The sequence below is a fragment of the Pristiophorus japonicus genome, chromosome 2 (assembly GCF_044704955.1).
Source record: "Pristiophorus japonicus isolate sPriJap1 chromosome 2, sPriJap1.hap1, whole genome shotgun sequence".
Classification (NCBI taxonomy): domain Eukaryota; kingdom Metazoa; phylum Chordata; class Chondrichthyes; family Pristiophoridae; genus Pristiophorus; species Pristiophorus japonicus.
In genome coordinates this window covers 354,191,249-354,217,876 of record NC_091978.1, presented here as the reverse complement: position 1 = coordinate 354,217,876, position 26,628 = coordinate 354,191,249, and positions in this window count along the sequence as shown.

Sequence of the window (26,628 nt, the reverse complement as noted above, 5' to 3'; positions counted from 1 at the left end):
AGGCAAGGGTGGAGTCTGGAAATGTTCCAGAGGTGGAAATAGATGGTTTTAGTGATGGAGCGGATATATGTTAGGATGCTCATCTTAGTTCTAGGCTAGAATGAAGGGATGTAGATACAAGGATAAATGTAAGAGATTGAGGTCAACGAGCAGGAGAAGCTTTTTTTTAAACAGAGGTTTGTGAGGTTTTGGAATGTAATACCAGAGTTAGTGATTGAAACAGAGACCAAGTTACCATTTAAGAATAGGTTAGATAAATGATTGAAGAGGAATAGAGCAAATTTGTCAGTCAGTGGCTCAGTGGTTAGCACTCTCTGAGTCAGAAGGTTGTGGGTTCAAGTCCCACTCAAGGGGCTCAATTTTGCCCGTTCATTTGCGCCATTTTTTTGGCGCGCGTTTTTTTTTGCGTATTTAATTTTTTCAAAGTTTCCCCTGTGATCTGCGCCAGCATAACTGACTTCGTTACGATTTTTCTCGACCAGTTTTTTTTTAACGTCATATGTTCCCTCGTGTCTGCGCCGCTTTTTTCAATTGTTTGCAGCTTGGCCAACATTTTTTTCTCTCAGGTCAACGTATCTGGCCACTCCCGAAAAACCTTCTGGTGAGTTAAGAAAACCAGCGCACATTCACAAATCTGCACTGAACGACGCTATTGTTTTTAAATCAAAGATTTTGGAGGGAGGCAAGAACACTTTAAAAATCAATAATAAAGTTCAACTTTTTTTTAACCTGTCAACGTAGAAGTGTAGATTTGTTGGTTTTCAGACGTTCTCTCATTTTTTTACTCACTCACACACCACCACCAAACGTCTTGAAGCAGGGCTGGAGGATCGTAGCTTTGGCCGGCAGAATCGGCCCCCCCCCCCGGACACAGGGGCTCGGCTACAAAACAAGCCATGGGGGGGTGGGGGGGGGTAGGGGAAGGAGGGGAGAGAGAGAGAGAGAGAGAGAGATAGAGCGAGGTGCCGATCGGAAGGTTTGGAGCCCGGGAAGCGAGGTGCCTTCTGCACTGAAGACTGCGTATCGTGGGGGGTGGGGGAGAGGATAAGTCACAAGACCTTTGGGTGTGGTCCATCCATACAGGCCTTGGGGAGAGAGAGAAAACTGTAAACCTGTCCTCCTGCTTGCTTTCCTGCCATTTCGAGCTGTTTGAAAAGGTTAAATTATGGGGCAATACTGACAATGCCATCCTTGTGCGAGTCTTCTGCATCATGGTGCTACGTGGGAGACAATTGATTCGACTTCATCGCATCAGGAACGTCAGAGCCCGTAGGGTGCTGGCCAGGGCCTTACACACCTCGGGTATATCGAGACAGGTGTTTGAATCCACCTGAGTGATACAGACTGTGTCAGAAGGCTGCATTTCCACAAAGAAGTTGTAAGTGAGACCTGCAACCCAGAAGCATCAGGAGGACATCTTTGTCAGTTGCAGTGAACGTTACAGCTGCACTTTCATTCTATGCCTCCGGATCATTTCAAGCTACAACTGGGGATATGTGCGCCATTTCTCAACATGCAACACATATCTCCATTCGCCAGGTCACAGCTGCACTGTATGCGCATAGGAATTATTTCATAAAGTTCCCCATGACCGTCCAAGCAATCCATGAGGCCTGTGGGCTTCTCCAGGATTGCTGGCTTTCCAAAGATACAGGACTGCATTGATTGTACCCACTTGCGAGAATCTTTGGAGAATTCCGAGATGTACAGGAACAGAAAAGGCTTCCACTCCATTAGTGTACAGCTCATGTGTGACGACATGCATCATATCATGTCAGTCGATGCAAGATTCCCTGGCAGCACCAATGATGCATTCATCCTTCACGATAGCGTTATATCTGCCATGTTTCATTAGCAGCAGCCAGAAGGGCAGAGCTGGCTACTGGGAGTCAAAGGGTACGACCTCGCCACCTGGCTCACGATGCCCCTACGCGTAACCCGGATGGAAGCTGACCATCAATACAACATGTCGCACATTGCGACGCGCAGCATCTATGGGCTCAATTTTCCCCAAAGCATTTTTTTGGCGTACTTGAAGAGTTACGCCTGATTTTTTGGGGGCCCAAGTACGCCAAAAAAAGTGTTGTAAGTTTCCCTATTGGATCTCTTCATTTTGGCGTGGCCTAACCCAAGGGGGGGGCAGAGCCTTGATCTGCCCGAAAAAGATCGGGTTGCCATGGTAACCAGGGACACAATGCGAACTGAGGCTGCAAAGTGAAGCATACAGTCACCTCGCAACACATTAAAAGAACTGAAAAACACATCGCACCACCTAACCTCCAACCCCGCCCGAAGGTGATCTCTCTCGCTCTCTCTCTCTCTCTCTCTCTCTCTCTCTGTGTCTGTGTCTGTGTCTGTGTGTGTGGAGAATGAGACCGTCTCTCTCTCATGGGACCGGACTGTGTGTGTGAACCAGGGACCAAGAATGGGACCGGGGTTGGAAGTAAGTTGCTGCGATGTGTTTTTCAATTCTTTCAGTGTGTCCGGGCATCTGCTGCGTCGATTTCCTTACCTGCGCCGATTTCCTTAACTCTCCGGAAGGTTTTTCTGCGGAGGTCACATACGCTGGCCTAATCAGAACTGGAGTAACTCTCAGCTGGCCAAACTTTCCTACATGGCCAGGAGTGGCACAGGTGACAGGTTACGCCCCCTTTGGCTGAAAAAAAAACTGACTTAAAAAATTCGTAACTAACTGAGTTACGCTGGTGCAAATTGATTGGGGAAACTGAGGATTTTTAAGCTGGGCCAGAAAAAGCAGCCTGCTCCAAAAAAAAGGCGCAAATACTGGGTAAAATTGAGCCTATAAAGAGGGCCATTGGCATATTGAAACAGCGTTTCCAATGCCTGGACCATTCCGGAGGCTACTTGCTGTCATCATCATCATAGGCAGTCCTTCGGAATGAGGAAGACTTGCTTCCACTCTTAATATCAGTCCTTAGGTGGCTGAACAATCCAATACGAGAACCACAGTCCCTGACAGATAGTCGTTGAGCGAAGAGGTGGATGGGACTGGTTTGCGGCACGCTCTTTCCACTGCCTGCGCTTGATTTCTGCATGTGCTCGGCGCCCTCCCGGATGCATTTCCTCCACTTAGGGCGGTCTTTGGTCAGGGACTCCCAGGTGTCAGTAGGGATGTTGCACTTTATCGGGGAGGCTTTGAGGGTGTCCTTGTAACGTTTCCTCTGCCCACCGTTGGCTCGTTTGCCGTGAAGGAGTTCCAAGTAGAGCGCTTGCTTTGGGAGTCTCGTGTCTGGCATGTGGACAATGTGGACAATGTGGCCTGCCCAGCGGAGCTGATCAAGTGTGATCAGTGCTCAATGCTGGGGATATTGGCCTGGTCGGGACGATAATGTTGGTGCGTCTGTCCTCCCAGGGGATTTGTAGGATCTTGCAGAGACATTGTTGGTGGTATTTCTCCAGCGACTTGAGGTGTCTACTGTACATGGTCCATGTCTCTGAGCCATACAGGAGGGCGGGAATTACTACAGCCCTGTAAACCATGAGCTCGGAGGCAGTTTAGAGAGCCTGGTCTTCAAACAGTCTTTTCCTTAGCCGGCCGAAGGCTGCACTGGCGCACTGGAGGCTGTGTTGAACCTCGTCGTCAATGCCTGCTCTTGTTGAGAAGAGGCTCCCAAGGTATGGGAAATGGTCCACGTTGTCCAGGGCCGCGCCGTGGATCTTGATGACTGGGGGGCAGTGCCGGCGGCGAGGACAGGCTGGTGGAGGACCTTTGTCTTACTGACGTTTAGCTTAAGGCCCATGCTTTCGTACGCCACAGTAAATACTCACCTAAGATTGTCGGTCAGTTCACTGTTGTGTGCTGCATGCTGCATAACTTAGCTATCATGAGGTTAGAGTGGCTGATGATAATGATGTGGAAGATGCAGATGACGAGCAGGAGGAGGACGATGAGGATGAGGAAGCCATGCAAATGCTGGAGCATAACGGCAGAGGAGGGAGGCCATCGAACCCCTTTAACGACTGCTCAACCCTTGCACCAGCAGCTCATCCATAAACACTTTACTGATGCCTGAGGGCTCAGCGACAAATATTCCACATGGACATGTTGACTGTTTGGAGCTGTTCCGTAATGTTGTGTTGTGTTAATAGAACATTATTATGTCTGTAATGTACCTATGAATGACTCCACGAGGCAATGTGTTGTACTCAAATTGTAGTGACCTTGGTCCTTTATTCGTAACTCCAGATTGAGGCAGCCGCATGGTGGCTCCCCTTTTATACAGCCCCTGCCACCAGGGCAGGAAACCCCGTGTCTCCGCCAGTTGCACCCTCTAGTGGTGCCAGCATGTATATACACAGTGTAAACCTTATTGATAGTGCATTCGGTAAACAAGTCTCCATCTTATGCAACTATTCGGTGACTACACAGAGAGTTTGTCTATAGTCTGCATAATATAACAAAGATGATTCAGTTTTAATGTAAAATATATTTTATTCAAAAGTTTACATAGTGTACTTAACTTAACTTTAATAAAATTTTTCTTGTATCAAACTTTACTTTTAACTTTAAGATCACTTATAAACTTGTAAATTTACATAACTTACAATAAACTTTTAATTTGAGAACAGTTACAACAGTAATAATAATAATAACAACAATAATAACAGCAAAGAAAGGCTGCACCCATCTCTCCTCTCCCTTATTCTTGGACACTCCATCACCCCTGCCCGCAGGTGGTGGCGCAGTGTTTCTGGGCTTGGTACCAAGCTTATTCTTTGTAACATCACAGGTACCTCGCACCTCTTGAGGGGGGGGGCGGAGTGGGGGGGGGCTCTTCAGTGGCTGGTGTGGAGATTGGAGTGGGAGTGGCAGTTGATTCTGTCAATGGGCGCGGGGTCTGGGCGTGTTCCCTTATTGCAGCAGCTAACTCCAACATGCCGTCCCTCATGCGCGCTGACAGTGTCTCAACGACCTGCAACACGCCCTCCCTCATGGTCAGTGACGTGGTTTGCACTGTTTCTGACATTCCCTCCCTCATGGCCACTATTCCCTCACTGAAGGTCCTGAATATCGTTTCCATTTCTCGTGTCATTGATGTTACTTCTCCCGACATTCCCACTACCTCATCACTCACCCCACTGATGGCATCCAGGAGTGATTGGGTAAGGTCAATGCTCTGCGCATTCAATGACATCATCTGAATCACATCTGTTAGATCCTGCACCTCAGGAGAGCATGGTCGAACACTCTTTCCCCTCCTTCTCATGGGTGTGGCTTGCACCCCAACACTGGGACCCACAGCCTGGGATGGTGGGGCCCTGGATGTGCCTCGCTGCACCCCACCACTGGGACCGGCAACCTCGGAAGGTGGGGCCCTGGATGTGCCTCGCTGCACCGCACCACTGGGACCCGCAATCCCAAAAGGCGTGAAACCACGGAATGTCCCACCAACACTCAAACCATTAGTCACTCAAGGGGCTGTCACCTCCATGAGCAGCACCTCCTCCAAAGTTAGTACAACAGTGGCAGCTCCATCCACTTCACCTCCCTCTCCCCCTCACCCCCATGTTCTTGGTCTGGAGGGTTGGATTAGAAGATGTTTTTCTCTTCAGGCTCGTCCGCCTCTGAACTTCTTCTGCATCGTCAGGGTTGGCCTCAAGTTCTGCAAAAGATAACAGAACAGTCAAATGGTTAGCAGCAGAGGAGGGGGCAGGGTGGGTGGCATGAGTAGGCTCACACATCGCAGGCCGGGCAGCAGGCTGATTTGAAGGACCACGATGAATTTGCAGGACTTACCCTCTCTCTCTCTCGAGTGTGGGCCCAGCTTGTGCAGTGGGGTCTGCTTTTCTCCAGGCAGGACCCATCAAAGCAGCGACCCTCTCTTCCAAGGGTGTCAGTGGGTGCAGATTTGTCGGGCCTCCTCCTGTTCGAGTTCTTTCCCTTTTATTATGTGCCAACATCCTCTGCAAAGACGAAAATGCAACTTTTTAGAGAGGGTGTCTTTCTGTTGGGTGGGGCATATACAGCTGGTTACATTTACAAATGCAATTCCATTGAATAAATTAAAATATTACTTACACTAACTACTTGACCAAGATCCTGCCACTTCTTTTGGCACTGGCCTCCAGATCTCATGGTGGTCACCATTGCACAGGAATCTTCTGCAACTTGGCTCCAGCGTTTCTTCATTTCTTTGGGTGAAACTTTTATGTGACGTCTGCTGGTGTCCATTTCCTGCCATCTGTTCTCAATCACAGTAACTTGTGCCTCCATTTCTTCCTATAAGAAATTCTTGGTCCTTGCACCGTGTTGCATTTAGTATTGCTCCAGCTACAATTTTTCCAATGCTCTCACACAGCACTCGTTCTCACACACACAACTGGCTCTTTAAAAATGGCCGATTGCCAAATCCGAGTTGTACGGAGCATGCGCGTCCATTGGAACGACGTCAGAAATGTAACTTTTTTTTCCACGCATGCGCAAAAGGTGCGGCTTTGTTTTTCGATGCAGACAGCAGGCTCCACCCCCTGAGATGACTGGACACGCTGCGCAGCGCCAAATTCGAATTATACATCGGGGAAACTTTGGTAAATTATTTCTGCCGCATTCCTGGCCTAGAAAAATGGGCGTAATTGTGGCAATGCGGCAGAAAACGGGCTTGGGGAAAATTGAGCCCCATGGAACTTGCGCACAAAAATCTAGTCTGACACTCCAGTGTAGTGCTGAGGGAGCACTGCACTATCAGAGGTGCTGTCTTGTGGAGGAGACGTTAAACCGAGGCCACTTTTTCTCTCTCAGGTGGACGTAAAAGATCCCAGGGCACTGTTTTGAAGAACAGCAGAGATATCCCTGGTGTCCTGGCCAATATTTATCCCTCAATTAACATAACAACAAAACAGATTATCTTCTCATTATCACATTGCTGTTTGTGGGAGCTTGCTGTGAGCAGATTGGCTGTCACGTTTTCTACATTACAACAATAACTACACTTCAAAATTACTTCATTGGCTGGAAAGCGATTTGGGACATCCGGTGGTGGTGAAAGGTGCTACAGAAATGCATATCATTCTTTCTTTCTAAATGTGGACTATTTGCTTGTGTGGAGATAAAACACGAACATGCACTGGTTGGGCCGAAAGGCCAGTTACCTGTTGTAATTTCGATATAAAAATCCCTATTATAAATACATGAATGTGCCATTAAAGGTATAGTCTGCTCTCGCAACGTACTGCCAAGTCCACACATGGGATTGTGTTAAAGTTGTCGTGTATTTAACTGTCATTGTAACCCATGTATAAACTGACCTAAGTTGTACACTGTATTGAGAGACTGCAGCAAAGCTTCGTCACTAAGGAATGGCTGGGACAGGATTCGGCCGACAAACGCAGGGCGCATCTCCTGACGGTTTGTGGGTCCAGGACGTACTCCCTGATGAAGGACCTTCTAGCGCCAGAGAAGCCGGCGGACAAGACTTTTGAAGAGCTCAGTAAGTTGATCGGGGAACACTTTAAACCGGCGAGCAGCATGCACATGGCGAGACACCGGTTTTATACGCACTGGCGGTGAGAAGGGCAAAGCGTTCCAGACTTCCTGCGACTGGCGAGCCTATGTAAGTTCCCAGATGCATGCAGAGCGGAGATACTGCAAGACTTTTTTATTGAGGGCATCGGGCACGCTGGGGTTTTCAGGAAACTGATTGAGACCAAAGACTTGACCCTGGAAACAGCAGCTTTGATGGCCCAGACATTTATCTCAGGCGAAGAAGAGACCAGAATGATGGTTTAAATGGAGCAAATGGACAGGGAGTCAACATTGTTAACGCGGCACACAGTTCCCCAGGCAGACAGTGGCAATTGGACATGCCCGAACATGTAGTTGAATCCAATGGGGGAATTCAACAGAGACAATGGCTAGCTGAACGGCGATTCACGCCATCGCAAAGGACAATGCGGCCAGTAATGGGGCCATCAACACCTGTCAATGGTGTGCTTAAAAACAGTTACGCAGTCAGGGACGATCGACTGGTAATGGGCCTTTTGTTTCCAACAACGGCTCATGTTGGAGGTGTGGAGGTAAACACACAACCAGAGCTTGCAGGTATCAGCAATACACCTGCAGAAATTGCAACGTCAGCGGTCACTTGGCGCGTATGTGCAGGAAGCCTGCAGCCAGGTTGATGTACGGGGAGGACGGGCCCGATGTAAGCCCTGCGAGGCCAAATGGACACTGGGGGAAATCGCTGGAAGCTGAAGTTCAGCGAGTTCATGTGGAGCACATATACAGTTCATACACCAGGACGCCACCGATAATGATGAAAGTGCTCCTCAATGGCATCCCAGTATCAATGGAGCTAGACATAAGGGCCAGTCAGTCACTGGTGAGTATCAAACAGTTCGTCAAGTTGTGGGCGTCCAAGGCCAAGAGGCCAAAATTATTGCAGATTGACGCACAGCTACGGACATATAGAAAGGAGATCATTCCGGTGCTAGGCAGCGCCACGGTAGTTGTGACCCACAAAGATTCGGAGAACAGGTTGCCACTCTGGATTGTCCCGGGGGACGGTCCTGCACTGCTGGGGAGGAGTTGGCCGGCTGTCATGGACTGGAAATGGGGCGATGTCAATGCAATTTCTTCTGTGGAGCGAATATCATGCTCACAGGCCCTGGACAAATTTGACTCACTATTTCAGCCCGGCATTGGCACTTTCATGGGGACCAAGGTAGTGATTCACATAAACCTGGACGCCAGGCCAGTACACCACAAGGCCAGAGCGGTGCCATACGTGATGCGGGAAAAGATAGAAGGCGAATTGGACCGCCTGCTGAGGGAAGACATCATCTCGCCTGTCGAATTCAGTGACTGGGCGAGCCCGATTGTGCCGGTGCTCAAGGCGGATGGGTCAGTCAGGATATGTGGCGATTACAAGGCCACCATCAATCGGGTGTCACTCCAAGACCAGTACCCGCTACCGAGAGCGGAGGATCTCTTCGCAACGCTATCCGGTGTCAAACTTTTTTCAAAATTGGACCTAACCTCAGCTTACATGACCCAGGAGCTGGCGAGTGAGTCGAAGAAGATGACCACCATCGCGACACACAAGGGGTTGTTTGAGTACAATAGATGTCCGTTTGGGATTCACTCGGCCGCCGCGATCTTTCAACGCAATATGGAAAGCCTCCTCAAGTCGATTCCAGGGACAGTGGTTTTTCAAGACAACATCCTCATCACGGGTTGTGATACTTAAGAACATCTCCGCAACCTGGAGGAGGTGCTACGCAGACTGGACCGGTTAGGTCTGCGACTGAAAAAGGCGAAGTGCGTCTTCCTAGCTCCAGAGGTAGAATTCCTGGGGATGAGGGTAGCAGCAGACGGGATCAGACCGACTGCGTCCAAAACAGAAGCGATCCAGAGAGCACCCAGACCCCGTAACACGACGGAGCTGCGTTCGTTCCTCGGGTTCCTGAACTATTTTGGTAACTTTCTTCCCAAATTGAGCACGCTGTTAGAGCCGCTACACGTGCTCCTACGCAAAGGTCATGAATGGGTCTGGGGGGCAGCCAGGAAAGGGCTTTTGATAGAGCACGAAATTTGTTATGCTCCAACAATCTGTTAACGCTATATGACCCATATAAGAAACTTGTTTTAATGTGTGACGCGTCGTCCTATGGGGTCGGGTGTGTGTTGCAGCATGTGAATGCCAAGGGTCAGTTACAGCCGGCAGCTTATGCCTCCAGAAGTCTGTCCCAGGCAGAACGGGGCTATGGGATGGTAGAAAAGGAAGCGCTTGCGTGTGTATATGCTGTAAAAAAAATGCACCAGTACCTGTTCGGCAGGAAATTTGAGCTGGAGACAGATCACAAACCCTTAACGTCCCTTTTGGCCGACAACAAGGCCATAAATGCAAATGCATCGACCCACATACAGAGGTGGGCACTCACGTTAGCCGCCTATGACTATACAACTCGGCACAGATCGGGCACTGAAAACTGCGCCGATGCACTCAGCAGGCTCCCACTAACCACCACCGAGGGGGCAACCGAGCATGCTGCTAAGATGGTCATGGCTGTGGAAGCTTTCGAAAGCAAAGGCTGACCCGTGACAGCCTGTCAGATCAAAGTCTGGACAAATAGAGACCCGCTACTGTCTTTAGTCAAGAGATGTGTCCTTAATGGGGACTGGGCAGCTACATACGGGGCATGCCCTGAGGAATTCAAACCATTTCACTGGCGCAAGGATGAACTCTCGATTCAGGTCGATTGCCTACTATGGGGAAACCAAGTAGTCATACCCCAGATGGGCAGAGAGGTGTTCATCAGAGAACTCCACCATGAGCACCCGAGGATTGTCATGATGAAGGCAATTGCCAGGTCACACGTTTGGTGGCCAGGGATAGATGCAGACCTGGAACTTTGTGTTCGCAGGTGCAACACGTGCGCCCAGCTGGGCAATGCGCCCAGGGAAGCCCCCCTTAGCCCCTGGTCCTGGCCTGCCAAACCATGGTCACGCATCCATGTGGACATGCAGGTCCTTTCATGGGAAAAATGATTTTGGTTGTAGTAGACGCTTACTCCAAATGGATCGAGTGTGACATTCTCAATTCAAGCACATCCTCTGCCACGGTAGAAAGTCTATGGGCAATGTTCGCCGCCCATGGTCTACCTGACGTCTTGGTCAGTTACAATGGCCCATGCTTTACAAGCATTGAATTCCAGGACCTCATGGCAGGAAATGGTATCAACCATGGCAGAACGGCACCGTTCAAGCCGGCCTCAAACGGCCAGGCAGAACGAGCAGTGCAGATAATCAAACAGGGGATGCTCAGAATCCAAGGGGGTTCCCTACAAAGCCGTTTATCACTCCTCCTGTTGGACAATAGATCCCGACCACACTCGCTCACAGGGGTCCCACCCGCAGAGCTGCTAATGAAAAGGACGCTCAAAACCAGGTTATCCCTCATACACCCCACCATGAAAGAAATTGTTGAGAGCAGGCGCCATTCACAATGTGGCTACCACGACGGGAATGCGAGGGCGCGATGTATTGATGTCAATGACCCTGTCTTTGTTCTCAATTATGCTGCAGGGTCTAAATGGCTCGCAGGCATTGCCAAAGAGGGGAATAGGATTCTGGTAGTTAAACTTACCAGTGGACAAATCTGCCGCAACCACGTGGATCAAACAAAAAGGAGGTTCAGCAACCCCATAGAAGAAGCAGAGGAAGAACACGATGTAGAGTTCACTCCTCCACAGGTGGCCGAACACTGGAACCAAGTGGAGGAGAGCCCAGTCACTGTGGGCAGTCCGGACAGGCCTGAGGCTCCGCAAACAGCAGACACTCAGGCCAGCGCCCAACAACCGGAGCCCCAACTCAGGCGCTCTACAAGGGAGCGTAAACCACCAGAGAGACACAACCTGTGATCCCAATAAGACTTTGGGGTGGAGATGATGTCATGCATTTAACTGTCATTGTAACCCATGTATAAACTGACTAGTTGTACACTGTGAGAACATTGACCACTAGGTGGTGAACTTGTGGGAGACACTCCAAACCTGGTCTTTCAGGTATAAAAGAGGAAGCTCCACCCACCTTCATCACTTCAGTGCTGGAATAAAAGTTGCTGGTCACAGAGAGACCTTCTCTCAAGCATTGGCCTCGTGTGCATTTGTACTGTATAGTAAGGACATATCAAAAGTAATTATCATAGAATTTATTGTAAAAGAAATTGATACGAATAAGAAGAAGAGTAACTGGCATTTGGAATATAATATCACTAAAGAGAGCCAGCAAATTCTCACCGTGCAGTGTGGTGTATGTGTGAAGAGCAGGGGGCAGGGATAAGCATGGTATCAATGGTTAGCGCTCTTGCCTGTGAGTCAGAAGGTTGTAGGTTAGAAACATAGAAACATAGAAAATAGGTGCAGGAGCAGGCCATTCAGCCCTTCTAGCCTGCACCGCCATTCAATGAGTTCATGGCTGAACATGAAACTTCAGTACTCCCTTCCTGCTTTCTCGCCATAACCCTTGATCCCCCGAGTAGTAAGGACTTCATCTAACTCCCTTTTGAATATATTTAGTGAATTGGCCTCAACTACTTTCTGTAGTAGAGAATTCCACAGGTTCACCACTCTCTGGGTGAAGAAGTTTCTCCTCATCTCGGTCCTAAATGGCTTACCCCTTATCCTCAGACTGTGACCCCTGGTTCTGGACTTCCCCAACATTGGGAACATTCTTCCTGCATCTAACCTGTCTAAACCCGTCAGAATTTTAAACGTTTCTATGAGGTCCCCTCTCATTCTTCTGAACTCCAGTGAATACAAGCCCAATTGATCCAGTCTTTCTTGATAGGTCAGTCCCACCATCCCGGGAATCAGTCTGGTGAATCTTCGCTGCACTCCCTCAATAGCAAGAATGTCCTTCCTCAAGTTAGGAGACCAAAACTGTACACAATACTCCAGGTGTGGCCTCACCAAGGCCCTGTACAACTGTAGCAACACCTCCCTGCCCCTGTATTCAAATCCCCTCGCTATGAAGGCCAACATGCCATTTGCTTTCTTAACCGCCTGCTGTACCTGCATGCTAACCTTCAATGACTGATGTACCATGACACCCAGGTCTCGTTGCACCTTCCCTTTTCCTAATCTGTCACCATTCAGATAATAGTCTGTCTCTCTGTTTTTACCACCAAAGTGGATAACCTCACATTTATCCACATTATACTTCATCTGCCATGCATTTGCCCACTCACCTAACCTATCCAAGTCACTCTGCCGCCTAATAGCATCCTCCTCGCAGCTCACACTGCCACCCAACTTAGTGTCATCCGCAACTTTGGAGATACTGCATTTAATCCCCTCGTCTAAATCATTAATGTACAATGTAAACAGCTGGGGCCCCAGCACAGAACCTTGCGGCACCCCACTAGTCACTGCCTGCCATTCTGAAAAGTACCCGTTTACTCCTACTCTTTGCTTCCTGTCTGACAACCAGTTCTCAATCCACGTCAGCACACTACCCCCAATCCCATGTGCTTTAACTTTGCACATTAATCTCTTGTGTGGGACCTTGTCGAAAGCCTTCTGAAAGTCCAAATATACCACATCAACTGGTTCTCCTTTGTCCACTTTACTGGAAACATCCTCAAAAAATTCCAGAAGATTTGTCAAGCATGATTTCCCTTTCACAAATCCATGCTGACTTGGACCTATCATGTCACCATTTTCCAGATGCACTGCTATGACATCCTTAATAATTGATTCCATCATTTTACCCACTACTGAGGTCAGACTGACCGGTCTATAATTCCCTGTTTTCTCTCTCCCTCCTTTTTTAAAAAGTGGGGTTACATTGGCTACCCTCCACTCCATAGGTTCAAGTCCCACTCCACAGACTTAAGCGCAAAATCTAGGCCGACACTCCAGTTCAGTATTTCTGCTGTGCTGCACTGTCAGAGATGCCGTCTTTCAGGTGAGACATTAAACTGAGGCCCCGCCCCGTCTGCTCTCGCAGGTGGACGTAAAAGATCCCATGGCACTATTTTGAAGAAGAGCAGGGGAGTTATCCCCAGTGTCCTGGCCAATATTTACCCCTCAATCAACATGACAAAAACAGATTATCTGGTCATTATCACATTGATGTTTGTGAGATCTTGCTGTGCGCAAATTAGCTGCCGTGCTTCCTACATTTCACTTCATTGGCTTTAAAATGCCTAGGGACATCCTGAGGTATGAATGCAAGTCTTTCTTTCATGGAAGGTATGTATGCTTCATTTAAAAATATCTTTCAAGTATATGTGCCACATGGACGCTATGCACACACCTTCTAAATTCTTCAGCAATATCCAACAAACCTTTAATTCATCCAGAAGAGTGAAAAACTAACATTATACACTCTGTGGTTTAGTAATCAGCAGTTGAAATCAAAAGATTATAAACAGAGTTATTTTATTGCTTAAGTCTGGGATTATTCATTTTGAATGAGCCATTTTTCACATAGCTACTTTGAGCAATTTAGAGTGCAAGATTCCTCCTCACACAGCGAGATACTTAGAGGGGAGTAAGCAGTGAATGGACACCCCGGAGATGAGGGGTTTGACTTATGAGGAAAGGTTGAGTAGGTTGGGCCTCTACTCATTGGAATTCAGAAGAATGAGAGGTGATCTTATCGAAATGTATAAGATTATGAGGGGGCTTGACAAGGTGGATGCAGAGAGGATGTTTCCACTGGTGGGGGAGATTAGAACTAGAGGACGTGAACTTAGGATAAGGGGCTGCCCATTTAGAACTGAGATGAGGAGAAATTTCTTCTTTCAGAAGGTTGTGAATCTGTGGAATTTGCTGCCTCAGAGAGCTGTGGCAGCTGGAACATTGAATAAATTTAAGACAGAAATAGACAGTTTCTTAAACGATAAGGGGATGAGGGATTATGGGGAGCGGGCGGGGAAGTGGAGCGGAGTTCATGATCAGATCAGCCATGATCTTATTGAATGGCAGAGCAGGCTCGAGGGGCCTTATGGCCGAATCCTGCTCCTATTTCTTATGTTTTGATATGTTCTTATAAGCAGGAGGGAGGGAAGGGGTGAGTATGCGTGAAGACATATTTTTCAAGAGAAGGGTCTGTAGAGGGCCTAAGGATACAGGGCGGGAGCTGACATGGCGGAAACACTGAAGGAAACAGTTCCAGAGGACAGGGGTATAGTGGCTGAAGGAAAGGGGGCTGCTGGTTTGGCAGAGGCAGCGAGGAATGAGAAATAGGGTGAAGGACATGCGAAGGTACATACAGCTGGAGGAGGTTCTTTTTTTTATTCGTTCTGGGATGTGGGTGTCGCTGGCAAGGCCAGCATTTATTGCCCATCCCTAATTACCCTTGAGAAGCCTTCCTGAAGCGCTGCACCCTTGCGGTGAAGGTACTCCCACAGTGCATTTTGACCCAGTGACGATGAAGGAACGGCGATATACTTCCAAGTCAAGATGGTGTGTGACTTGGAGGGGAACTTGGAGGTGGTGGTGTTCCCATGCGCCTGCTGCCCTTGTCCTTCTAGGTCGCGGGTTTGGGAGTTGCTGCCGAAGAAGCCTTGGCGAGTTGCTGCAGTGCATCTTGTAGATGGTACACACTGCAGCCACAGTGCGCCGGTGGTGGAGGGAGTGAATGTTTAAGGTGGTGGATGGGGTGCCAATCAAGCGGGTTGCTTTGTCCTGGATGGTGTCAAGCTTCTTGAGTGTTGTTGGAGCTGCACTCATCCAGGCAAGTGGAGGCAGGGAAAGATCAAGGAAGGCTTGAAGGCAAGAATGAGGATCTTAAAATCAATTGTCTGGGGATTTTGGCAAGGATAGGGCTTTAACACAAATGAGAACACATGCTAAGTGACATGGTTAATGGGCAGTGAAAGCAGGGGTGGAGGCCCAGCTCAGATAGATTTGGACAAAGCCGACTTCAAGGTGATACAGATGTAGGCCTAGAAATTAGTCTCGGGCAGTGGTGCAAATGGCCGGTATCGGATTGGCCGCCTATTATACGGAGTGCCTGATACTCAGTTCCATGGACTGCCTATTCCCATCTGCTCTCATTGTCTTCCCGTCTACCTGTACTCCACGACCTGCTCCACCCCCTGTCCTCTGCCATCTCACCCCACCCCCCCACCCCACCCCCCGCCATCCTACATGACTTCACAAAAATATTTCCAAAATTTCTTCCCTCCTAAGGAAAGAACTGACCATTGCTGGGATACAGTTCAATGAGAGGCAGCTATACTTTATATGGGCCCTAATATGGATATGACAATTTCTAAAGTTCAGGTCGAGGTTCTACATGTCAACATTTAAGAATTGGTTAGATAGGTAAAAGAAATAAAGACTTGCATTTAACATCGTTCACAACCTCAGGATGTCACAAAGCACTTTACAACCAATGAAGTACTTTTGGAGTGTAGTCGCTGTCATAATGTAGGAAATAGGGAAGTAAATTTGTGCACAGCAAGCTCACACAAACAGCAATGATACAATGACCAGATCATCTGTTTTAGGCATTGGTTGAAGGATAAATATTGGCCAGGACACCAGGGAGAACTCTCCTGCTCTTTTTTGAAATAGTGCCATGGGATCTTTTACTTTCTCCTGAGGACAGATGGGGGCTTCGGTTCAACGTGTCACCTGAGAGAACGCACCTCTGACAGTGCAGCACTCCCTCAGTACACTGGAGTGTCAGCCTAGATTCTGTGCTCAAGTCGCTGGAGTGGGTCCTGAACACATGATCTTTTGACTCAAAGACAAGAGCACTACCAACTGAGCCACGGCTGATACTTGAAGTGTTGGCTGACGGAAAGGGGGACAAAGGGATATGGGAACAGAGCGGGCACTGGGGATTAGGAGTACCGCTCACATGAAGGCTTGACGCCAGCATGGACTGGCTGGCCTGTTTCGTGCTGTAATTTCTATGTAATTGTATGCTCCCGAGGCACTTTCGTGTCATTTCTGTTGATTGGTGAATAATGACATTGGCAAATGCCAGACAACAACAACAATAACTTTTATTTATATTATATATAGCGCCTTTAACATAGTAAAACCTCCCAAGGCGCTTCACAGCAGTGATATAAAACAAAACAGATAAATTTGACACCTAGCCACATAAAAAGAAATTACAGCAGATGATCAAAAGCTTGGTTAAAGAGGTAGGTTTTAAGGAGAGGCTTAAAAGAGGAAAGAGAGGTAGAGAGGTGGAGAGGTTTAGGGAGGGAGTTCCAGAGCTTGAGGCACATGCAGCTGAAGGCACGGCCACCGATGGTGGAGCGATTATAATCAGGGATACTCAAAAGGGCAGAATTTGAGGTGCGCAGACATCTAGTGAGGTTGTGAGGCTGAAGGAGATTACAGAGACAGGGAGGGGCGAGGCTATGGAGCGATTTGTAAACAAGGATGAGAATTTTGAATTCGAGGCGTTGCTTAACTGGCAGCCAATGTCGGTCAGCGAGCACAGGGGGTGATGGCTGAGCGGGACTTGGTGCGAGTTAGGATACGGGCAGCCGAGTTTTGGATGACCTCAAGTTTAGGTAGGGTAAAATGTGGGATGCCAGCCAGGAGTGAGTCATAGTCAATCTAGAGATAACAAAGGCATGGATGAGGGTTTCAGCAGCAGAAGAGCTGAGGCAGGGGCAGAGGCGGGCAATGTTACAGAGGTGGAAATAGGCGATTTTAGTTATGCTGCGGATATGTGGCCGGAAGCTCATTTCAGGGTCAAATATGACGCCTAGGTTGCGAACAGTTTGGTTCAGCCTCAAATAGATGCTAGGGAGAGGGTAAAGACAACAGGTTGCCTGCCACCCTGTGGCTCGAGTAGAGCAGGGCGAAAAAAACGAAGGAGAAAAATAGCGGGGGTGTTTGCAATTTATAAAAGGCGCAGAAAAACACATCACACAATACCAGATGTGAATGAAGTAGTGGCTTGTACCTGGCGTTTACTGTCGGTGAAACAGTATCTCCTCGTTTGTACATATAAAGCTATCTACCTGTGACACAAAGTGAGACTGAATCTTTCAAGGAGCAATATGTTTCTGTTTTCACAAAACCCTACTCGGAAAATATTTCATTCATTTTGCATCTTTTGTTTTGTTCAATTGTAAAATGATCGCAATGTTTGGTAAGTGCAATTTCAACAAAGAAAGCGGACTTGTACTCACAGGATTGGTCAGTGAGAATAGATGGAATCACACTCCTCACGTACTTTTAATTATGTTATACTTTATCAAATACTTCAGAAGCTTTTGAAGATCCATGCCAATCGACTTAAAGACTTTCTGGAATTTGTGAATATACCGCAGATCAGTTATGAGTAAACACAATTAACCACAACCACCACATATTTGAAACATTCTTGTCCAGCTTCATTTATGAAGCAGTATTGGTCTAAATACCAGAAAATAGCAAGTATTTATTTTCTCTGATAAAGATGATAATCTGTGTAAATAAGTTCTGTTACCGCACTCATTACCTTAAGAGTAAAATGCCATCAATCCAGTCCTTTCACATCACTAAACACTCCCGAGTCTGTCTTGAAGTAAACTTTTACAGTCCCCGAGGGGAGTGTTGCAGATGAAAGATCTGTTATTACTCTATCTCAGATCTTAATGGGCCAGAATGACATCCTGATCAAAGCTAAAATCTGTAACTGTGGCTATTAAAGAGATGTTTCTTCATGGAAAAGGCATTCGACAAACTTTCTTTCCAGTTGTTTACGAACAGCCTGATGCGATGATGCAAATCACGAGTATGATGATATTAATGGAATCAAGGGATACGGGAATAGTGCAGGAAAGTGGAGTTGAGGTAGATGATCAGCCGTGATTTTATTGAATGGCGGAGCAGGCTCGAGGGACCAATGGCCTACTCTTGCTCCTATTTCTCATGTTCTTATGTTTTTATATTCCCTTAGCACTCCTCGCCACACAAGTTAATGATTTACCAAACAGCTTTTGCGGTACCCCTTTAAACGCTTGTCCTGATCTGTATGGCTCAGTATCACACAGGGCAGAGTATTTACAAACAACCTTCGACTGTGGTGTGGACTGTGTGTAAAGGTGACAGAGTACCAGGGGACTTCTGAAATGCAACACAAATAAATAGTAAAGGGACCATGTTCTCCTTGGCTGTGGAAATAAACAAAAATGGAACACACGACTGGAATATAGTAGTGACAGCACTAGAAATAGTTTGTATGTCAGGATCAGAGCTCCCTAATCTCAAATCAAATGTTTTCCTAAACTGATACAAGTGTAGAAGATGACAATGAAGTTTCACCTGCTGTTACATTTTCTCTTAAATGGTGTTTGCTTCCAGTGCAGAAAGAAAGAAATGCATTTATATAGCACCTTTCACAACCACCGGACATCTCAAAGTGCTTTACAGCCTGGAGTGCAGTCACTGTTGTAATGTGGGAAACGCGGCAACCAATTTGCACACAGCAAGCTCCCACAAACAGCAATGTGATAATGACCAGATAATCTGTTTTTGTTATGCTGATTGAGGGATAAATATTGGCCAAGACATCAGGAATAACTCCCCTGCTCTTCTTCGAAATAGTTCCATAGGATTTTTTACGTCCACTTGAGAGAGCAGATGCAAATGGGACTTCGGTTTAACATGTGAACCAGAAGATAGAACCTCCAACAGTGCAGCACTCCCTCAGAATTTTTTGTGCTCAAGTCCCTGGAGTGGGACTTGAACCCATAAACTTCTGACTCAGAGGCAAGGGTGCTATCCACTGAGCCACAGAAGCCAAAGACAAGAGCACTTGCATTAATGTTTGCTATATCTACCTCAATCGAGTAATGAATTTTTAAAATTATGATAGGGTGGACGTGGACAAGATGTTTCCACTTGTTGAGGAGTCCAACACTAGGGTTCATGAACAATGTTCCCCGTAACCTTTTGGGGGGGGGGGGTTGCATGGCCCCTTTAAGGGGCTGCGAAGCCCATTTAAAAGTCCATGCAAGGTTTTTTTCAATTTAAAAGAAGTATGACAACATCAGACCCAAACAGGGTATGTATGGCACCAAGCCAGAGAAGTAGAACGTTGAAGCTTCACTCCTTCTGACCTCCAATCCCTCCTGGAGGTGGGTGAAGGCAGGAGGTACAGGAGACTCCTGCGTGTGGGTGGGAGTGCCACCAAGCCACCCAAAAATATCACTCGTGCCATCAAGTAGGAGGTAGCACTGGCTCTGACTGCCAACTCCCTCAAACCCCCTCTGCCCCCCCACCCACCCCCACATGTGAGTACCACACCCTCGGTAGGGCAGGTGACTCATTGGGCACCTCTACCGTTTCTATCTTACTTACTTTGGGCACCAGCACAATCTTCACCCTCTTAAAGCAAAACTTGCACAACTAACCTTTCGCAATGCTCTCTGGTTTAGAGTGGTTCTAACTCGACATCTTGCACTGTGGTTACCCAGCTCCCCTCACAGCAATCACTTACATGCATAACCCTATGACCCCTTCCTCAACTTTAACAGACTCCTACCTCCTGCATTTCGTACTTCAGTTCTTCCATGCCATTGGCACATACACTCCTCAAGTGTCAGCCTTACCTACATTTACTCTATCTTCTTGCAGGATAGATGCTCTATTGCCTCTTTAGTGACATGCATTCTACTTATGCACAACTCCTCAGAATGACCTTCATATGACCTGTGCTGCCTGAGGGGTTAATAGCTGATTGAATACATCCCTCTTAAATGATGTATGTCTCTCCTTAGTTCCATCCTGTGCTCCTCCTCCTCCATCAATTTTTAGACCTTTTTAAAAAATGTATTCTCGGGATGTGGGCGTCACTGACAAGGCCAGCATTTATTGCTCATCCCTGATTGGCCTTGAGAAGGTGGTGGTGAGCCGTCTTACAACTGAATGGCCATTTCAGAGGGGCAGTTAAGAAACAACTACATTGCTGTGAGTCTGGAGTCACATATAGACCGGGTAAGGACGGCAGGCTTCCTTCCCTACAGGACATTAATGAACCAGATGGGTTTTTACAACAATCTGGTAGTTACATGGTCACCATTAAAGATACTATGTTACATTCTAGATTTATTGAATTAACTGAATTTAAATTCCCGATGGATTTGAACTCATATCTGGATTACTAGTCCAGTAACTTAACTACTATGATACCGTTCCCTGAGGGGGTTGGAGAGGAATTTTCCAGACCATTTTTTCTCTTTGGAGACGGGGCGGGGCCAGAGATGGGGCGGGGCCGGCGATGGGGCGGGGACGGGGATGGGGCGGGGCCAAAGATGGGGAGGCGGGCCAGTAATGGGAAGGCGGGCCAGTGATGGGGCAGGGCCAATGATGGGGTGGGGCAGGAGATGTGGCGGGGCTGGAGATGAGGGAGGCGGGCCAGTAATGGGGCGGGGTCAATGATGGGGCGGGGCCGGTAATGGGGAGGTGGGGCAAGTGATGGGGGCGGGGTCGATGATGGAGCAGGGCTGGAAATGGGGTGAGGCCAGTATTGGGGTGAGCCCGGTAATGGGGGAGGCGGAATGGTGATGCGAGGTGGGACTGGTGATGGGGCAGGGCTAGTGATGGAGGCGGGGCCGGTGATGGGGCAGGACCAGAAATGGGGTGGGGTCCGTGATGGGGCGTTGTCGGTGATTGGGGAGGCGGGCCTGTGATGGGGAGGCAAAGCCGGTGATGGGGGTGGGGTCAGTGATGGGACGTTGCCGGTGATTGGGGAGGCAGGGCCGGTGATGGGGGCGGGGCCAGTGATGGGGCGGGTCTGTGATGGGGAGGCGGGGCCGGTGATGGGGAGGGGAGGTCGGTGATGGGGGCGGAGCCAGTGATGGGGCAGAGGCGGTGCCGGTGATGGGGGCGGGGCCAGTGATGGGGCGGAGGCGGGGCCGGTGATGGGGAGGCGGGGCCAGTGATGGGGCGGGTCTGTGATGGGGAGGCGAGGCCGGTGATGGGGGCGGGGCCAGTGATGGGGAGGCGGGGCCAGTGATGGGGCGGGTCTGTGATGGGGAGGGGGGGCCGGTGATGGGGCGGGTCTGTGATGGGGAGGGGGGGCCGGTGATGGGGCGGGTCTGTGATGGGGAGGGGGGGCCGGTGATGGGGCGGGTCTGTGATGGGGAGGGGGGGCCGGTGATGGGGGCGGGGCCAGTGATGGGGCGGGTCTGTGATGGGGAGGCGACTCGGTGATGGGGGAGGGGCGGATATTGATTTGTTCTTCATTCATTTACCTTTTCGTTTCTCATGTGACAATACTCCAAAAATACTTCATTGGCTGTAAAGCGCTTTGAGACGTCCTGTGGTCGTGAAAGGTGCTATATAAAGGCAAATCTGTCTTTCTTTTTCGAGGTACAGCATTGTGGCTACCGGGCATTTTATTCTTCCTTTTTTGACCAAACCTCTGCCCAGGATCTTAGCGGTCTTTTCGACGGTAAATGGGCAGAACTTGCCATTGATCAATTTCGACCCCCAAATGTTTTAAGATAAAGGCAAAAATTTACACTCTGACTTTCGTGTCACTGAAACAGCTGGTCTGTAATGGTAAAGTTGGGTTGCATTGCACCCAAAAAATGCTCGCAGCCACTGTTTAGTCCTGCAAAAAGTGTAATATCTGCCGACACGTTGCACTCGTTTCTCATATGCAGAAGCAAAGTCAAGCTGAGATTAGAGTAAGTGGAGCACTGTATTTATGATTAAACAGTAACACTCACTTACAAAGTACATTATGTGCCAAACACTGCAATGGCACGGCATTACTGGGTAATGTAGATGATATTCACGAGCAATCTCTGGATTTTTAGAAACTTGACACCGATCGCTTTAGTATACCTCATTGTTCAAACCAAATGGTTCCCCTCCTGCCCGGGACCTGTTAAAGTGCTGTCATCGAATCCAGCCAAAGAACTTTGAGGTAATCAGCTGAAAATTATTTCTAGCCTTCACAGTAGCTGAAGGAGAAAGGTGCTGTACTGGGAAATACTTACAATATAAAGTGTGTCCTACTCACACACTTCAGCAATATATATTACTAGGCTGCACAAACTCTCCTAAATGTCAGAACAAACATGAATCCTGAGCGCCTTAGGTACCCTCAAGTCAATATTGTGAGTCCAATTCCTCAATAGAGCCATTCAACCCAACAAGCTTCTTCGTGTCCTTTGATTATCTTTGTGTCCTTTTAAAGTCTTTGTGTCTCTTTAATGTCTTCGATTTCCTTTATTGACTTCATGATCTTTTAATGCCTTCGGGTCCCTTTAATGTCTGTGTGTCCCTTAAATGTTTTCAATTCCCTTTATTGCCTTTGCGTCCTCTTAATGTCTCTGTTTCTCTTTAATGCATATGAGTCCCTTTAATATCTTCCAGCCCCTTTAATGCCTTGATGCCCATTTAATGCCTGTGTGCCCTTTTAATGCCTTTAATGTCTGTGTGTATACTGCCCCACTCAGAACTGGTGCTAGTGATGCAAACCCTTAAATAAACCACATTAGGATAGATAAGGTGTGAATTTCCTGGGTCTGCATCCAGGGACAGTGGATCTCCTGGGCACAACAATATACCAGAGAATCGTGTGGGCTTTTTTTTTTTACAGGTGTTTACTGTAAACCGCACCATTTTCTGATATTCACTTTGCCCAGACAATCCAGTACAGCCTCTGGAAAATCTTCCCCTATTTATAAACAATCATGGGTATCCTGGTGTCATTTCAAGGCTGGAAAGAAAGCATTTGCATTTTATATCAAACTTTTCACATCCTTAGGACATCCCAAAGTGTTTCACTTTTAAAATGTCGTCACTGTTGTTTTGTTGGGAAACGTGGCGGCAAATCTTAAATATTAAGATATAAGCATTTATGATATACGGCTTTTTGCCACGAGATCGGTTTACAAAGTATCTATACTGTTTATGTTGCATTTTGCTGCAAGGTCATCAAACCTCTCCGAGCAGCTAAGAACAGTGTAATGTTTTGCAGAATGTCTTTCAATGTCAATGTAAACAGCTCGAGTGATCCTCTGACATTTCTTAAAGGCAAAGATGCTAAATTTCGTGTTCGCCAGCAATGCTGCCGGTGTTACTGGCAACTGCAGTTAATGGCCGCTGGAAATGGCCGCAGCGCTAACCGAGTCAAATTGGTCTGGAGAGCATGCAGCGCTCACCTTCCATGCAACACTGGCCTGGTGGCGTTGCTGGAGGGATTTGGGATGGCGTTTGTGTCCAGATGAAGCAATGCAGCTTCCCACAGCCTCTGTGAGCAAAGCTGTGGAGCTCGCGAGGAAGAATGGACAATGAAGAGGTCTGAGAATTAAAGGGGCCATGCAGACTGAAGTAATACAAAATAAAATGCAGTGAATCTGTACATTTTTCAGCCCTTTCTGTCTTTTAAAAAATATTCAACATTTAAAAGAAGTTCCAAATGTGAATATTCAGCTGTTAAAGCTGAATTATCTTCCTAACCTCGACAAATGGGAAAACTGTCTTAGCACTAACACAAGGGGCACCCAGGGTCTCACACGCAGCACTCCAGCTTTGAACGATGTGGGAGTACATCACTAAGGCCGTCACTGACAGCAGTGTCACCCCCACCACCTGGCTCCAGTGCCCAAAGAAGCTTCATGACCTCAGACAAACTGGTCAAGGGCAGCAAATGCATCTTCAAAAGCCGTCTCCTACCAACTGCACCACTAGCCTCACACACTGTTCAATGCACGACCCCTAATCACTCACCTACCAACAATCTGCTCTAATGATGAGACACAGCTCCCATTCCTAGCCTCACCTCACCCCTTTGGAGGAGACAGTGCAGGCCATTCTTGGCAGGGGCATGGTTGAGCCTTTGGCCAGCGGCGGGGCTGAAAACATACAAGATGCTGGTATCCTCGTACGTTATGCTCCTTCTGGCATGCACCTCTTGCTTTCCCGCCCTCCCATCAGCACAACTCCACCCTTATGCCTTCCTCATTTCACACACCCAAGAAATGTAGCCTGCCCAGCCAGTGGGTCAACAAGAAGAGGCAGCCTGCCCAGCCAGTGGAACTGCAGGCAGATGATTCCATCCTGGATATCCCAGCCCCAAAGGGGCTGTCTGGGATGCATCCTTCCATCTGATTCCTCCTTTTTGGCTTTGTCCTCTTCTGCATCTTCCTCTTCGGCGTCTTCCTCTTCCCTCTGCAAGCGGATGTAAATTGACAGCATGAAATGCTGGAAATACTCAGTTAGTCAGGCAGCATGTTGACCTGAGACGTAAACTCTGTTTTTCTCTCCACGGGTGTTGCGTGAGCTGCTGAGTATTCGCAGCATGTTCTGTCTTCTCAAAGGCCTTCATTTACCATCCGAGCCCGTGTACTTATCCAGCAGCACTCCTTACACACTTAAGAAACTTTTCACATCTATTGTAGCAAACCACCACTTCAATAAAATAAAAAAAAAAACAGGCAAAACCCTTAAATTCAAACTTGTCTGAATTCAAACTTACCTGAATGATGTGTGTGGCCCTTTAAGAGCTGCAGACATTGCCACTGTCAGCCTGTTTGCAGGCCAGGTTAACCTGGCGTGCGTAGTCCCCAGCGCTGAATTCAACGCTAGGGTCAAAGTTCGCGTTGGTAACATTAAGTCGCCATTACATGCCGATTGACGTCACCACACTGTCATTTTTATCCAGGGCGCTGCGAGTTACCAGCAGCGCAATGAAGGAGAGGAATATGTCACCACCATTTTATCGCCATTTCATGGCGTACGATGAATTGCTAGCCCAAAATGATTTAAATTGATCTGATGTGGTGTAAACAAAACAGTAGATTGTCAACTCACAACTGAAACTATTTTGATACTTGTGTTATTTTGCCCCTCACCCCCCCGCACTTTGTACTGACTTTCAATGAACAAACGGTTAGAATCAGCTGCACGATATTTCAATACAAGGATATACATCAGGAAGTAATTGTCACTCACGTACAGGCTGGAGAGGAAAATCAGCACATAGTGCAGTGATTATTCAGAAACCGGCTCAAGGGATAAGAAATTCAACTTACATTTCTAATCTTCTCTGTACTGCTCCAATTTTAGTATGTGTGCAGCTGATGTGAACACTGTTAAATGGATCCAGACATTTCATAATTCTTCCAGCAGATGAACATCAGACGCAAATCTTCTATATAAACTTCTCTTATGACGCTGCTCACAAAATTCCTTTCATGATTGTTCTCCTTAAAGCGGAGAAGATTAAGGGGAGATTCAATAGAGGCGTTCAAAATTATGAAGGGTTTTGATAGGGCAAGTAAGGAGACACTGTTTGCATTGGCAGGAGGATCGGTAACCAGAGGACACCGATTTAAGATAATTGCAAAGGACCAGAGTCGAGATGAGAAGAATTCATTTTTAAACGCAGCAAGTTGTGATCTGGAAAGCACTGCCTGAAAAGGGTGGTGGAAACAGATTCAAGAGTAACTTTCAATGGGGAATTGGATATATATTTGAAGTCGAAAAGAACTTGCAGATCTATGAGGAAAGAGCGAGAAAATGGAACTAAACGGACAGCTCTTTCAAAGAGCTGGCATAGGGTTGATGGGCCAAATGGCCTCCTTCTGTGCTGTAAGATTCTATGATTCTATAAAATGCAGCTAGGTTTAAGAAAAAATATAACTTTAACAAGGCAGAAGGAAGAATGCTGGGGACTAACAATTTCATTGTGCAAAAGCATCCTGGAGCAGTGTCTAGACAAACAACAACAGCTATGTCTAAAATGTGACCTTATCTGAGTCATGTGCTTTGCAGCAAACGACTTTGGTAATTTGCCATTCTGTACTCGTGCCCTAGTTAGCTGACAAAAAATGATGCAGATGCTTTTTCTTCCGCACACTTCACATATTTCCACGATATGATGGATTGGACACATCACTGTTTAAGTGACATTGCAGGGGCAGAACCCATCAAATTGCTGGTTGTGAATTATAGCTGTTACTTGGGATTTAATTTCTGTGAGGCTCTCCCAATCCCCTGCCGTAATATTGGTGGAAAATCACCTCTGTCCCCACACCCCAGGAGTCTACATAGGATATACGGCACAGAAACAGGCCATTCGGCCCAACCAGTCCATGCGGATGACACTAAGTTGGGTGGCAGTGTGAGCTGCGAGGAGGATGCTATGAGGCTGCAGAGTGACTTGGATAGGTTAGGTGAGTG